Here is a 16030-nt window from a genome sequence, read left to right on the forward strand (position 1 = left end):
TTAGTACACAGCCAGGTCTCATGCTGGCTTATCCTCCTGTATGTCAGGAAAGGGAAAATCACCCCTCTTGTCTGTGCACAGTGCCCCTTTATGATTTATTAGACAGTCCTCTTTCTTTGCCTCAATTACTCACTTCAAAAGGGGGTGGAAATGGGACATTCCTAGCCCTAATACTAAATGCATGTAGTCAATAAAAAAAAAAGAAAAAACGCTGAAAAATGTTTAAAGGGAGGGTGCTTAAGTTACTGCAGCCCTTGGGAGCATTAATGTATGTGCCAACAAGTTACTGTATGTGGCTTTAACATGCTTATTTATTCTGCTGCGCAATAAAACTCTGTCTTAAATAGTGCCAAAACCTGTTTGCCATGGCAACCCCCCATCACACATGTGTTCCAGTAGTACTTACAAGTACCTTCTTAAAGAGAAATACACAGCAGGACGAATGGCTTGTGACCTTCAGGGCATTTTACTAAGTTTAAGCACCCAAGTAAATATTGCTTTGGACTGAAATATTTCTTCCAGGTTGGTTTTTCTTTTTGAGTAACTCTTTAAGCAGTGAGGCAAAGCCTGTTCCTTGCTCACTTCTCTCCAAGTGGAGCTCTAATGACTTGGACAAAGCACAGAGCCTGGTTTTTACCTGGCAGGGCTCAGGTGGTGCCGGTTGGCCAGGGAAGCATGGCAGGAATCAGCTGGTCTTCTACAGTTTCAAGTGCACTGCATCTGTTCCCAGTGTGATTAGTCATCCTTTGTCCTGGCACAAGAAAATAGATGTTTTCCCTCCTCCCATCCACACTAAGTGTTTGCCAAGCCTAGCCACCGGCCTTGAAACCCAAGCATGCGCGTGTCCATAATAAAGCCACATAAAGCTAATGTTACACCTACCAGTCCTACCAGTGCCCAGCCCAGGAAAGGGTTTGATTCCTCATTCTTATTCCACTGCTTAATTTACTGCTGTGCCTTAACAAAACTGCAGAGGCAAGTTCATTCCCCACAGCATGGGGAGATGCATCCATAGATCCCAGCAGCAAATCGCATTGAGTAGGTAGGGGTTAGCCTGCTAAACCATCCCCCAGCTACTGTACTCTGCAGGGTGGGAATCCCTGTAGGAAACCAGGTTCCTTGGACTTCTCTTAGCTGTCTGACCACAATCTCAGCTAGACACAGCACAGAAGCACTCCTTTCCTTCCCTTTTCATTTCGAACTGTGTTATTTTGTATTTCCCAAACACACAAGTCTGTACACAGTGATGCTGCACCTTTACTCCTCAGATTCAGAGAGGGCAGGACTGGGTCTGCAGCCCGGAGCTCCACCAGCTCAGGTGGCTGAGGCTGTCAGATATTGCTGGTGGAGCCTCTCAAGCAGCTGGAAGGACCACACACACATCAGCACAGCCTAAAAAGTCCTTTCAGCCCCCAAAGAGGATTCACCACCGTCACAGAAGGTACTGCCCATGTGCGAGTCCATGGTTGGGACATCCCTGAGAACATGCCCACCTCACTGGAATCTAAGATTGTTGGGGGAAACGAAAGGTATTTCAGTCCTTCAGCATCATACAATGAATTTCTTCACAAAAAAAAAAAAGTTCAGTTTAATCCTCACAGAAAGAAATCTGTGAACATTATGAGAGCCCTTGCTCCCTCTAGACATGGAGTGGAGTGGTGTGTTTGTATCTCTGACAGAGCTTGAATAATCAGAAGTAGTTTCACAGCATTTTCTGCAGTTTGTCTTGCTCTTTTGTGCCAAGCCAGTCTCGTACCACATCACTAGCAAGCTAGTTACTTCAGCTTTAGTCATTTTATGAACCTCCCACCATGGTGGGAGGGAGAGGACTAGTCCCAGCAAGGCTTAGGGGACATGACCAGAAATGGTTGTACAGACATTCCTTCTTGTAGTTGGGACCAGGGAAAAGGTCTCTCTGGCACCTGGGAGAGAAATCCTAGAAAGCACCAAAACCCAATTGGTTTAAAAATAAATAGATGTTTATAATGCAAGAAAAGAAAACAGTGTATTCTTAATGCTCCATTATTAACAGTGCTCAGGAAGGGATTTTCTGCTTTGCTGGAGCCTGTAACAGGCTTAAATAAGAATCCCTATCAGAATATAAGTTTGTAATTACGCAGATAACATTTTGTTCTTGTAATGACAGCGTAAATGCTCAAACAGCATTGGTTACACATTTCTATAACCGACAGAGATGTCTCAGTAAAGACCACAAGCACGTCACCTTGACAAACCACTGACCATTTGAGACTCCAGGCATTTAATAGTGTTGTCCTGTTGTTTTTAAATGAGGCTTTCAGCTCCTGGTTCCTGGCACAACTCCTGAAGCTGTTGTGCCAGGGATGAATGCTGATTTCCTAGCCCCACACTGTTCCTTAACCATTTCCAGCCTGCATCATTGACAAATTTCGGCACTGGCTCAGGTGCATCCTTTTGATGCTCACTGAACCTGTAGGAAGAGAACCATCCTAGGGAAGTTTTCAAACACTTCAGCTTTGCTCTTTATCTCCCAAAACACTACTCCTAAAAAAATGCAAATAAAATATCCCTGCTTTTTCTCCCCTCTTCTCTCAGCGGCTGATCACGTTTGTGATCTCAGGGATCATCATGGAATATAAACACAGAACTTGCATGCCTGCAAATGCAAGTGATGGGACATAACTCAAAGTTTCCAAAGGTATAGAAGGAAAATGTAACAGCTCCGTACAGCAAATTATTCCTCCTGGTAAACTGCGACCTGCTTCTGTGCTGTTGCAGCTCATGTGTTTTCCTACTCTGGCAGTGGGATCGGTCCCTTCCACAGCAAGCATTGTGAACAGATACCTTCCTTGCTGGAGAGCTGATTTTTTTTTTAATCAACTCCTTGTGAGTTAAAATTTGTGCTGAAATGTCCTATTATGAACTCTTCTGTCCTGTCTTCCTAAATCCCAACTGGAAAACATCTTTGCATTGTGCTGGTGTCATCAGTTCAGAAGAACATATAAAGTTAAGTTTATTGAGTTGCAATTTTGCAGTGCATTTGCAAAATTCGGAAAATATGTTAAATGTGCTATTTCTCCAAAAAGCAGGCACTGAAAACACTGATCTACTTGTGCATGTGTTTACAATTATTGCTGTACATTACTGTGTCCAAATAGCTGCTAGAAAATTTCCAAGCTAGCATGTATATGTTTAGTTTTACTCAACTTCCCGTAAATGCATAAGAAATCTCTGCTGCCTAGAGACTTCTGAAAGTGTAGCTTTAACTGGAATCAAATATCTGGAGTGATACCTATTACTGCATCCCACTCGCCTGTTCCATTACAGCTTGGAGGCATCACAATATTTAGTGTCGTTACATAGTGCCGGAGGCACGGAAACCTCTCCAAGCTGATTAGCATCTCAAGATTTCTCACGCTAAAGCACCTAATCCATCAGCAAGGACTGTTAGGGCTCAGCTGATCATTCATTTGTCTCATTGAAACCCTATGACTCCATTTTAAGAGCTTTTTTATAGACTCGTATAAAGGAGAAAGTGAACTTTTTAACATGTTTGCACTCTACTAAGTCAATACACATAAAATAAGTACAACTGGGGTTTCTACACAGATATACAGCCCAGAAGTGCTAAGCTGGTAAAGAGATACAGCTACTAGTTAGGCAAGAGATTAACTTTTTTATTTCCTCTTCTTTACTTTGCTAACTTCTTCCTGGAAGCAAGGAACATCTAGGAATGTGACAACAGGATAAGCTAGATCCTAGACTGTCCAGACATCTGTCTTACCCCGTAAACTCATATGGGTACTTTCCCTAAATTATCTTGGAATAGCCCATGTTTCTCTGGCTATCATTTTGCTGCTGCTTATCTGTTCTTGGAATGCCAGTCCAAAGCCAACAGCATTTTGCAGGATTCCCACAGCACTGACATTACTGCCTCTATACAATGACTTAAAAATGACAAGTCACCTTTGTCCCAGCAAGTTTATATTGGAGGGCTTTGCTCAGTCACCAGGTGGTTTGGTCACAGAACAGGAGTAAGAATTAAGGGTAAGTTTCTCCTACTTGAAAGACCTGGTGCACAGAGCATCTTCTCCCCAGCATCCCTGGTACTCGCCCAGATCCTTTTCACAAGCTGAGTAATGCGAGAGAATAAAATCAAGTTCTCTCCATTGGTGTTGAAGGCCCATGAGATGGTAAGAGAAACTTAGAGGAAGCAAGACAAAGAATCTCAGCAGCTGCAAGATGCAGCAAATGAAAGGAACATGTTTTTAAATAGAAACCATCAGTACCAGTACAGCTGTCAATTGTGCTCTGCCACAAAAGTGAATTCTTAAGCTCTGTAAAAGCTTCTAAATCTGAAACTTTAAAAGCATTTTTCTGTTTAAAATGAAAGCTTAAAATGGCAGAGCTTTATTGAAAGCTAATGTTAGAGTTTTGCCAAGAGAATCACTGGGATGAATACTGTTATTAATTATCATTTAAATATCTACATCTTCAATACTCAAATACTGTCTGAGGCAGTACAATCAGGATGTCCCAGCCAGATGGCTAATGAAATAGCATCAGCCAGCCTTTCCAACAGATGATTACCTCCTTCGTAGTCTGAAACTTCAAATTGTCCACATCACTGACAAAAATCTAAGAAAAAACTTTACTAATATAATTAACTTTGGATTATACTACCATTGATTGCTCAGTTTGCAGGAACTTGGTTGGTATTTGGGAAGTAATGAAAGAAATACAGAAGAGCACAGAGGACAGCCCAAGGCCATTATCTCAGGCCACGTAAATCAAGGCAGTTCTTCACCGTCCTTAGGTTTGAAGAACATTTTTCTTCCTGAAAATCCAGAGCTGAGCTATGCAGCCGGGAAGTGGAGACTGAGGGGAGGTGACGGCACAGTCAAGAGATGGATTTGTCAAGAAGTCTAATTTGGGCAGAAAAGGCAAAGAGGAAATCTCAGGACTTTAGTCATCCTTCACACCAGTTAATTCCACATCACTGCAAGTAGTTCCCAGTGGTTCTTCTCATCCACTGAAACCACAGGGCCAGGCTTTGTGGGGTGTCCAGCAGGCACGAGAGAAGGGATCACAGAGGATCTGGCACAAAGAAGAAGCCTCCTGCATTTCCAGCTTCCTCAGCAAAAACAGTGACCTCACCCACAAGCCAGTGGAAATCAGCCAAAAACCTTCAGATACTCCTTGGTAAGGACCTCTCTGGCACTGCCTTCGCAGGCCCGGTCACTCCCTGCCTCCTCCAGCTACGTTTTAAGAAAACTCAAATAATAAAACCCAGGCCTTGAGTTGGTACATCATACAAGTTCAAAGCATTCAGAGCCATTCTGTTTCTAGATCTGAGAAATGATGTTTGTTTTCTGCAGGGTTTCTTCCAGCTCTTGTTCACGCCTCGTCATCCTCCCTTGGCTGCTGACAGCCCTGTGGAAGCAAGCCTGAGCTAACGCAGGGGTCCTGGGACTTCCCGTGGCACACTCCTCCAAGCCTTCCTGCCACCTTCTCTTCTTCAGCCTCTCTATGATGTTGTCCCTTTTAATCCAGGCACGTTTGGGATCAGATATGAACCCAACATTAGATTAAGAGCAGAATTTGGCATTGACAAGGAGCTGACTTTTGCCAGGACTAGTTGGAACAGGTCAAGACAAAGTAATATTGAACTGCAGAAGAAGTGGGAAGGGAAGGAGCAAAATAGGAGAAAACAATGGGAAGAACACAAATAAATGAAAGAATGAATGAGCAACAAGGAGACAGAAAAACAGAGAAAAGTATGAAAAAATAAATAAGGAAAGAAAAACTACAGGGAGGTGTATGGAGAGTCTGAAAATCCAGTTATATTCAGGAAAAAAATCCTCATGTCAGCCAACACAAAGGAAAAGTTGTGAGTTGTCTTGGATAGCGTTTCAGCTAAAACCTTCCCAAGTTGTTAATTTTGTTTTCTTGAAAAGTGTACACATTAGTCCAAGCCCTCTGAAGGGCAGTGAAAGCCACAGAATCCCCTGCCATTGCCAAGCATCATCTTTTCCTAAAAATACTGTTCTACACTGTTATTTATTTGACCAAAACATTGAGAACATTTAAGCCAGAGGGAACCACACACTAGAGAAAACGCTTATTAAAACCAGCCTCAAATTATATGTATAGCCTGATACTGTGTTTTTAAAGCTATGTAACAATCAGTCCACTCTTTCAATAGAGTCAGGCTCTGCTGCCTGGCAAAACACCCTGGACAAAGGCAATGTTTCCATGGGGGAGATTTTCTGATCTTGTTCTTCTCAAACAGCATAGCATATGCTATCCTTGGATCCCCCTGCACTGTACTTACACCAGAATATGGCAAGAATTGCTACATCCCATCCACACATCTGCAAGAAAATAAGGAAATTTATTCCAAGGAGGGCTGGGTTTTACTTCCCAAGCAATAGTTTTTGCTTACCCATTGACTGCTTGAAGAGGTCTATCCCCATGGGCTTATTTGAAAGGCTTTTCTTCCAAATTATGGGTGCAAAAGACACCAGCCCTTAGGATCTTCCTTGAAACAAGGGCATAAATCTATGCTGTCCTCTCCTTTCTGACACTGCAGTGAGAAATACCCTAGAAACTCCCGGTTTATTACCATGAAATGAAAGTTCGAGGGAGGAGATGTATCAAGGCAAGCAGACCTGCAGCTGCTGGATGAAGACAAATATACACAGCAAGAAGAAAAAAATGTTCATTGGTAAGCCTAAAACTTGAGGGAACCCAACTTCATTGCTCTGCAGATTTTACACAAATAATTTATCATATACATAACTGTATTAAAAGCAAAACTTTTGACTAGATTAACCCAGACAATTCGATACTTATGCAGATTGATCAACTTGGACCTTAACTTCTCAATGACAACATTTCCATTTTTTAAGACAAGGATACAAACACAACACTTGCCTCACAGAAAAAAAAAAAACAAAACAACAACAAAACAAAACAAAACCAACCACTTATTCCACTCTGTCTGGAGGGAAGACCTGGAAGCCACCAAACCCACTGTTAAGCTATGTCAACCAACAGACAAGATTCCTGGTAATGGGCAAGTGGTGTGGAAGACTGGAGATGGACAGTGCCCAGCCATAGAAACTGCATGACAGACATTGAGAGCAACAGTAAGACTCCCAGAACCTACTACACCATGTTCAAGCGTATTGAAATCAGCTGTCAGATACAAAAGGGGTTTCATAGAATCATAGAATCACACGGTTGGATGGGACCTATAAGATCATCTAGTCCAACCGTCTTCCCACTACCATTGCTGCCACAGCTACTAAACCATATCTTGTAGCTTCTCATCAAGCCGCCTCTTGAACACTGCCAGGGACGGAGACTCCACCACCTCCCTGGGCAGGCCGTTCCAGTGCCTGACCACTCTTTGAGAGAAAAAGTTTTTCCTCACATCCAATCTAAACCTCCTCTGGTACAACTTGTGGCCATTTCCTTGGGTCCTGCTTGTTGCCTGGGAGAAGAGGCCAAACCCCCGCTCATCACAACCTGCCTTCAGGAAGCTGTAGAGTGCAATGAGATCTCCCCTGAGCCTCCTCTTCTCCAGACTAAACAATCCCAACTCTCTCAGCCGCTCCTCATAAGACTTGTGCTCCAGACCCCTCACCAGCTTTGTTGCCCTTCTCTGGACACATTCCAGGGCTTCAATGTCTGTCTTGTTCTTCAATTTCTCTCTTGTTTGAGAGCGCTGGCACACAGAGTATGTTCTCCAAGTGCATACCAAGCTGAAGTCTTGCAGGGAAATCTTACGTATCCATATAGTGCTGAATTGGCCTGATCACTCAGGGATTAAGGGAATCTTGAAATAATTGCGAGCTTCTTATATAACTGGGGATTTTATTTTTTGTTTTTAATTCCCCTCATTCCCCAAAAAAAAGTTTTGGAAGCTTCTGCTTCCATGGGATCTGCAAACCCTTCCCAACAGCAGGCTAATTAGCTTTTGATTCCAAAAGGATGTCAAAAATAGAAGAACATCAAGGTCTTTGGATGAATGAACACAGGATGGCAAGCCATATGTAAGCAAAGTGTTTGTGTTTCTACTGTTACCCTAACTCCTCATGTGCTTCAGAAGACCTGGGGGAGCTTCAGTTATGACAACAATCTGAAATATGCCATATCCAAAATAAAATCTGTGACACAAACAGTCTAGGCAGCAAACACAATGCTTGCCCATGTGTTGTGAGTTTGAACATGTGGAGCATCATAAAATGAGAATTTGAAATGCTTTAGTGTTTAACTTTATTACCTCACTCAGTGCCTCGTTAAGTAGGCCTAATTTTAATCAGCCAACTGTCTTAATTTAGTTGCAGAAGAATTGTCTTCCAGGGATGGTGGGAACTACATGTCGCTGCCACATAACATTTATTCGAGGAGCAGCATTCCTGGAGTGCTTGTCATTCTAAGTGGCTTTGTTTCAGAAACAACGAGCAATATAATTTTATCCAGCCCTGATGACAGTCTTGAGATTCACTTCACCATATTTCTCACAATGACAGGGTTCTCAGTGATCCATGTTTCTAAGCTCTTCGTTTCAGCAAGATCACCATGGCTCTGCTCCCATCTTGCAGACAGGTCAGAAGAGAAAGCCATCCTGAAGACAGCTCTTGGGCCAAAATACTTGGACCTTTCCATATTGCGACAGGTCATCAGGAGATCTCCGACTTCCCTTGTCTCTAGATGGCAAAGTTCTCAAGCAGCTCTTCTCTCCCTACCCCCACCCTTTATTAAGGCAACCTGTCTCTTTTTAATTAAAAAAGTCAGTGCCCTCCTGAGAGATAAACAAATGGGAGGGGTAACCACAGCCAAGTGAACAGGATCCACCCGCCGATATGCCGTTTGTGCATGCTTAATGGATGTTGGGCATTAATATTTCTTACCCTTTTGTCTGTGTTCACTGTAATAGAAACCCCTGTCTAGACTGAGTGGCTACTACAAGTAATCCCAGTAATATCCAGTAAAATCACTCTGAAATGCGATAGCTATAGTTATCAAGGAGCACCAGGATTAACTTGATTGATTGAACAATGGACTTCTGGTTTTTAACATGGTCTATATGTGTCCCCCCAAAAAAAATCAGAAATATACATATGGTTGTAAACCCTTCAATGCAGGGCAACTTATCATAGTCTGTAAATGTACTGACACACCCTAAAAGGAGAGACAGATTAGTGCTGCTCCAAAATGAAAGGATAAATGGCAATGGCCATAAAGAAATACTTTCACTTAACCAGCTTCTGCAAGGACAGGACATACCAGCCTTTCTACTGGCAGCCAGTGAACAAACACCACATACTTAGATCAATCTTTCCTTAAAAGTCCTCTCCTGAAAATACATCACAAATGAAGATTTCCCCCCCCACCTCCCCGCCAGTAAGCCCAACCAAGACAGACATCTTCTGTTCCTAGAGTGGCCTTTGCAGTACCTCAGTAAATAACTGCTTCATTGAACAAGGAGAGCTAGGTTCTACCAAGAAGTACAAGATTACATCGAATGCACTTGCCAAATTTAAGTGGGTAGTAAAACTTCTAGGCCCAGGTGTAGAGCATCATCCACTTGTCTTATAAGCACATGACAGTTTTCTTTCTGACCTAACTGCAAGTGCACATCTGATACCTTTGCTTTGAGCTGAGATAATCTGCAGTGTGTACGGTTGATCTTTCTAAAGACTGATTCACATCAGTGAATAACTAATTAGTCAGACATACAAGACTTAGAGTTCTGCATTAATTTCCAGCTCTGTTCACAGTCCTCTTTATGAAATTGGTTAAACCTTTGTGTGGGCTGGTATGAGTCTGGAAATGAGAAAAACACTTCTCTCTGGCACAGTGGAGCTAACATTCAATAACTAAACACACAGTCAGGTAGAAGACTAGTTACTTCTCAAACCAGGAAAGTATCAAGCTCTAGAAAAGTTACCTGATAAATCAATTTCATCTCAGGAAACACCACCTAAAAAGCTGAATTCTGTCTCTAGAGTTCGTAATCGAATCCCACATTGAAAGGGAACTATCTTGACTCTAAAGCAGTACCCGTAAGAAAGGTAACAAAAATAAACACATGGACACTAAGAGTTTTAGTACAGTGACCTTCTCTTTAAGAACAGCTTTTGGAATGACCTGGCAGGGAGGCAGGCTTTCTTGCTCATCTATGATGGACTGCTAGACAACATGATTGCAAAGGAATGGAAAACTACTAACCTTAGCAAATTCTTCTGATCTCCAGGTTATTTCTGCCCCAATGACACAAACCATTCAGTCACTGAACTCTCAAGCTCTGTCTCACGCTGCAGCAGAGAGACAAGTTTCCCTCCCCAGCAGCTCTGCTTTCCCTTTTACAGTACACCTGTGAATCACATCTCCTTTGGTTCCTGCATTAAAATGGCAGAACAGGTGGTTCAGGTTTGTTTGAAAAAACAATTAAAAGAGCTCTCTCTATATTGCCAATTGTTAAGTAGCTCACACTTACTCACCTGGGACTAGTCTGCTGCTACAAGGCTGCTTGTTCCCTTTGTTTCTGTAAGTAATCCAATTTGAGCAGGAAAGGGAACTCCACAGAAAGTCCCTCATTCATTACTAGTTGGTTTTGTTTTGGTTTGGTTTTTTGGTTTTTTTTTTTGTGGTAACATTTCCATTTCTGGAAGCTGGGGCTTTACCCATTGCCCAGCTTTCCTCAAATGCTGACCAAATCCAACATTTGGTGATTTATTTAAGTCATTTCCACTCCACTAGCTGCTATAGAGCTGTGACAATTTCTTAGGTGAAGACATGGTCCATGTCTAGTAAAACATGGTTAAAGAGCTCGCTGTCTTGACCTGACATTGAACCTTTCACTGAGCCATTCTCAGTGCAGGAAAATATTTATTTTATTACAGCCCTGCAGAACTCATCCGAGTCCAGGCACTCAGATTAAGACCAAATGTGTTGAGCTTGCATTAGGTGAAGTTATGAGAGATCTGTATTTGGGATTTTATCTGACTTCTTTTCTAGATGCTAGTGATGCTGAAATGGCACAAAATAAAAGAATTGCAATAATAATAGTGCTCATGGCATCTTGCAGGTTCTGTTGGGGACTTCGTAAAGGGGCTAGCCCTATCCTGTGTCAAATATTGTTTTCAAAGGATTATTTAACACAAGTCTCCCTGAATCCTAAGAAATTCCTTTTACAAGGAAATTCATGAGGGTCTTCTGGCTGGCTAGGCAACATCAAGCCTTCAAGTCTTGGTTTACTTCAGTTCCCTGCACATCGCAGGGCCTGCAGACATCTCCCAGGCCTTGCTCAGTATACAGCACTAACCACTCCAACAGCAAGAGGGAGGTGGAGGACGGAACCTCTCCCCAGCCCAAACTGGAAAGATGTCAAGCTGTGGAGAGCTCATACTGGACGTGTGTCTCCAGGCATAACCCAGATCCGATCTTGGGAATCCTGAAATACGATAGAAGGGACCATCTGACCTGTGCTGAGACCAAAGTCTGAGATGTGCAGTAACACACCAAAGAAACGCCCTCATACGTTTCTGATTTTCACTGCATTAATAGCTATTTCAATAGCAGTGAAAGAACTGAAATCTCCTGGGGTTAGACATTGATGAAACCATTAAAGAGTTTTCTCACCAAAATTTCTAAGTAATCCATGTTCTCATGGTAACAGCAAAATCCCTGTTAAAATATAGTTGCAAATATCCTGTTTCTTTTTATTGCTGAGCTGATATATCAGACCCGGGATATAAGATACATGATATTTCCATTACAACCATAATGTCTCCTTGGGACCTATATGGTGTCACTCTGTATTACCAGACTTCAAGAGTGATCCTGAATACAGGAATTTTATTTACTAAAATATCACGTATACCAGTTCCTGATCCATCTACTGTAATACAAAGAAAACAAATGAAAAAGAAAAGCTAATTCCCATATTTTAAAGCCCAAATGTAAGTTTCAAACTTAGAAAGTGTGGTAAGGAAAAACAGAGGAAAAAAGTGTGAAATCAAAAGTTCTTTAATCTGAACATGGCCACAATAGAAATGGCAAGTAAAGAGCATGAGCTCTTATTAGTGTCTCTGGGCTTGTTTCTGCGACTGTGTGAAAGAAACCTTTATAAAGGAGGCGTTATTCGAAGACGCCCCCCAGTTCTCATACAATTTTCCAAAAGCATAACGAAACACCACGAATAGAGAACCTCAGATCTGCCACAGCATTATCTGTCCAATCTATTTGGAAGTAGCTTGAGACGCAAGGAAGAGTGGTGAGATGCAGATGTTAGCAATTAGCCAAAGAAGTTAACAAAACAACTTCAAACCGCAACAGTTGTTCCAGCTGAGAAATCTGAAGTTTGAAGTGAGTATTTAGCTGTTGCTGTGTGCTCACTTCTTTTGTATGCACTGATAGGAAGCCAGTCAGACCACAGCTGTGAAATCCCAGCTTTGGGAACCAGGTCCTCCCCATCAAACCCGAGGGGCAGGAGACAAGACTTGCGTTGCGAGGAACCCCCAGTCCTGAAGCATAAATCACAACTGAAATGCAACAGGTCTTGTAAAATAGTTGTTGATAAACAAAGCGAGTGATAAAGAAAAGTAAACCCATTTCTGTCAGTGGCAAAAGCAGCAGTGATTCTCCACCTCTACTCTGCTCTGGTGAGACCCCACCTGCAGTACCACATCCAGCTCTGCGGCCCCCAGCATAAGAAGGCCGTGGACCTGTCGGAGATAATTCAGAGGAGGCCACGAAGACAATCAGAGGGCTGGAACACTTCTCCTGTGAGGCCAGGCTGAGAGAGCTGGGGCTGTCCAGCCTGGAGAAGAGAAGGCTCCAGGGAGACCTAGTAGCATCTTTCCAGTCATGAAGGGGACCTGCAAGAAAGCTGGAGATGGACTATTGACAACGGCAGGTGGTGACAGGACAAGGGGTAATGGCTTTAAACTGAAAGAGAGTAGACTTAGATTAGACATAAGGAAGAAATTCTTTGCGTGAGGGCGGTGAGGCGCTGGCCCAGGTTGCCCAGAGAAGCTGTGGATGCCCCAGCCCTGGAAGTGTTCAAGGCTAGGTTGGACGGGGCTCTGAGTGACCTGGTCTGGTGGAAGGTGTCCCTGCTCCTTGCAGGGGGATTGGAACGGGATGGTCTTTATGGTCCATTCCAACCCAAACCATTCTATGATTCTGTGATACAAAGGTTATGTGAATTGCTATTAAAAGAATTCCTCCAAATCACAACAAATAAGGCAAATGTGTGGGAAAGGATCAGCAAGTCTAGAAATAGAAAGGAAATGTGCTTGTTCTGTCCCCTGAAATGCCGCCATCTGACTGAGGTGCAGTTGCACAAGAGTAGGTGGGTTTTTGCAAACACCTCCACATGTTCAGGTATGCTGAATCCTCGGCACAATCCATCAGGAAGATCAGGGATCTCTATTTGCTACCGACAAAAAAAAATAGCAGATGTCCAGTGTGCAGCAGAGACTAAAGTCCTTCCTTCCCTACTGTAGCTGCTGGTCTCCCAGTCCCTCTCTTTCCCTTGTTTATTTAGAGCAGCCTCTGACCAGGGCCCGTTACGTCCAACTAAACCTGGTGTTGAAAGCCAGACGCGCCTGAAGGGATGAACACGAGTGTGTTTCCAGCCGCTGAAGGCACTGCAGGTGCAGCAGCAGCCCCAGGGTACTACAGGATATAAGGGTAATGTCTAAAGCCTGTGGGCACGAGCGGAGCTCATGGTGCTTTCTGTGGAGCCTACTTCAGCCAAGCAGAAACTGCTTATCATCTCTGCGAGTAGAACTCATCCAGACTGCACGTTCTGACCTACTTCTGCAAAAGTAAAAAAAAATCTAGGAAATTCATGATAAAGACAGCTTGCCTGCAAAGGCGTGATGTCTTGATTGTGACAAGGTGATGTCCATGGCCCAGAATCTTGGGTGGGAGACAGAAATGTATTGCAGCGTTCAACCGACAAAGCTCTTTGCTGATGAGCCGAGAACGCAGAGCAAACTGGGGAGAGATTGTGGGTTATATGGTTGAAAGCGTTAGGAGACCAGAACAACCCAGGATAGCTGGGTAATTGTACTTAGCACAGTTAACGAAGACATCAGTGTGACTCAGAAGAGTGCAGCCAGAGGCTTATAAGCCAAAACGTGGTGTGAAGGGTGTGTGTTGGCATGGTTTAAAAGAAATAACAGCAAGACGTTCTCTGATGCTGAAGGGACAAGAGAGAAACAATACAAAGTTGCTGTACCTGCAGTTTGTCAGTGAGCTCTCCAGTATGCCAAGGCAAATGGGAGTGAAAGAGTTTATTTGATTGCCTTGGAGCAAAGAGCCATCTCTTTTCTACCCTGAGTCCTGCATGACATGGCCACTAGCCCAGAGCTGCTGTGGTCTGTGGTGTGTCATTTGGATTGCGTCTGCTGTAGTCTTGTCTAAGGTGAAACACTAACTTCACTGAGCTCCTTGGCAAGCGGTTGCACCAGCATACGAGCCGTTCGAGCAAGCTCTGAGTCATGCAGCCGTGGCACCTGGTGCACCAGTCCTTGCATAAAATGGGACTGAGAGAGGCCTCCTGGGTCGCCGAGCCTCGTCTCCTGCTATCACAGGCGCGGTGTCCTATAATCCCCTTCATAAACACAGCAGCAGCTGCGGGAGAAAAGCCTGGAACGGCTAAGGATGCTGAATGTGAGGTGTTACAGGGTCCTGAGTCAGGGGGATTTGGAGTATGCAAAGAATGCAGCTTTGTGCTGTTTAGAAGACCAACATAATATTTTATTAATGAAGCTGGAAAGTCATATATCCAGGGAAACACCCAAGACCTTAATTATGCCAGAGAGGCATCAGAGTGATGCAGTACTTGCTTTCTACTTCTGGCCTTGAGTTCAGAGAATTATTTTATTCTGTTTCAACATTTGGTTGAGCAGAACATGCCAGCAGGAGAGGAAAAAAAAAAACCCAAACGCACTGGTTTCCAACCCTGCAAGTACTGTGTCTGTTTTAAATCATGAGAGAAGGAGACTTCTAATGAGGCTGATTCATATAATGATGTATTTTACAAGCTATTCTCAGCAGATTCACTGCAATATGTCATTCTTTATGGACCATGAGAGATATATCAGCACACGAGCTTACGAAGGGTGGGGAAGTCTCTGAATAACTGACCAGTTTTGCACCTCATGGGCTGGAGAAGGAGAGAAAGAATTGGAAGTTCACATAGACTATTGCTTCCAAAGCCTCCAGACCTCAGGTCAGCTGTGAACTCCACTCCAATAATTACGAACATTACAAGACTCGTGTCTTAAAACTTATTTCCAAGGAAGTGTCTCATTTTATTGCAACACGAATAAGAGACTCCAAGGTAATATTTACTTTGTTTTACATTTCATAAAAAAAAAAAAAAAGAAGAAGACTGTAATTTCATGGAGACTTTAGCAGAAATTCCTTTTTCCATCCAAGCGGAAGAAATCGTGTTCAGGACGTTTCCCTGAGGGCTGGAGGAAAGCACATTAACATGGAAACTCCCACTTCACTTTATTTGTGAGTTACTCTTGCAGGAGGATGAGGCTGGAATTGAGAGAAGCTATAACTGGACTAACTGGCCAAAGCCTGTGCCATTAAAGGGTAGGCAAGGATGCTGAGAGGATAATCCCAAAGATGCAGCTCTCCAGCTGATGAAAATCAGAAGAGCCAGATAATCACTGAGAGAGATTCCCACCTAGAAAGAAGGTAATTGCAGGGGCTTTAAGTAGAAGGGTGCAGTAGTTGCTCCAGTTCTGCCTGTCACTCCTGTCACTGCTGACTTTCCCAGTACTGTCTTTTAAGATGCTGGAGGAGGGGCTGAGGCCCTTTTAATGAAGTGAAAGGATGAGCGGGAGGCCTGTCCAGAGCAGCAGTGGAAAGAGAAAAGACATATGCAGAGCCCCTCGTGCACGGGGAAACCAGAGCCACAGCCTGTTCCAGACGCAGGAGCTGCTGAAGCACAGATGTCTTCAGGAAATCTCCACGCTGCGCCCCAAAGAGTTTTGGCCAGGTGGGAGAG

Source organism: Chlamydotis macqueenii, chromosome 14, assembly GCF_036417535.1.
Source record: "Chlamydotis macqueenii isolate bChlMac1 chromosome 14, bChlMac1.mat, whole genome shotgun sequence".
In the NCBI taxonomy this organism is placed as follows: Eukaryota; Metazoa; Chordata; class Aves; order Otidiformes; family Otididae; genus Chlamydotis; species Chlamydotis macqueenii.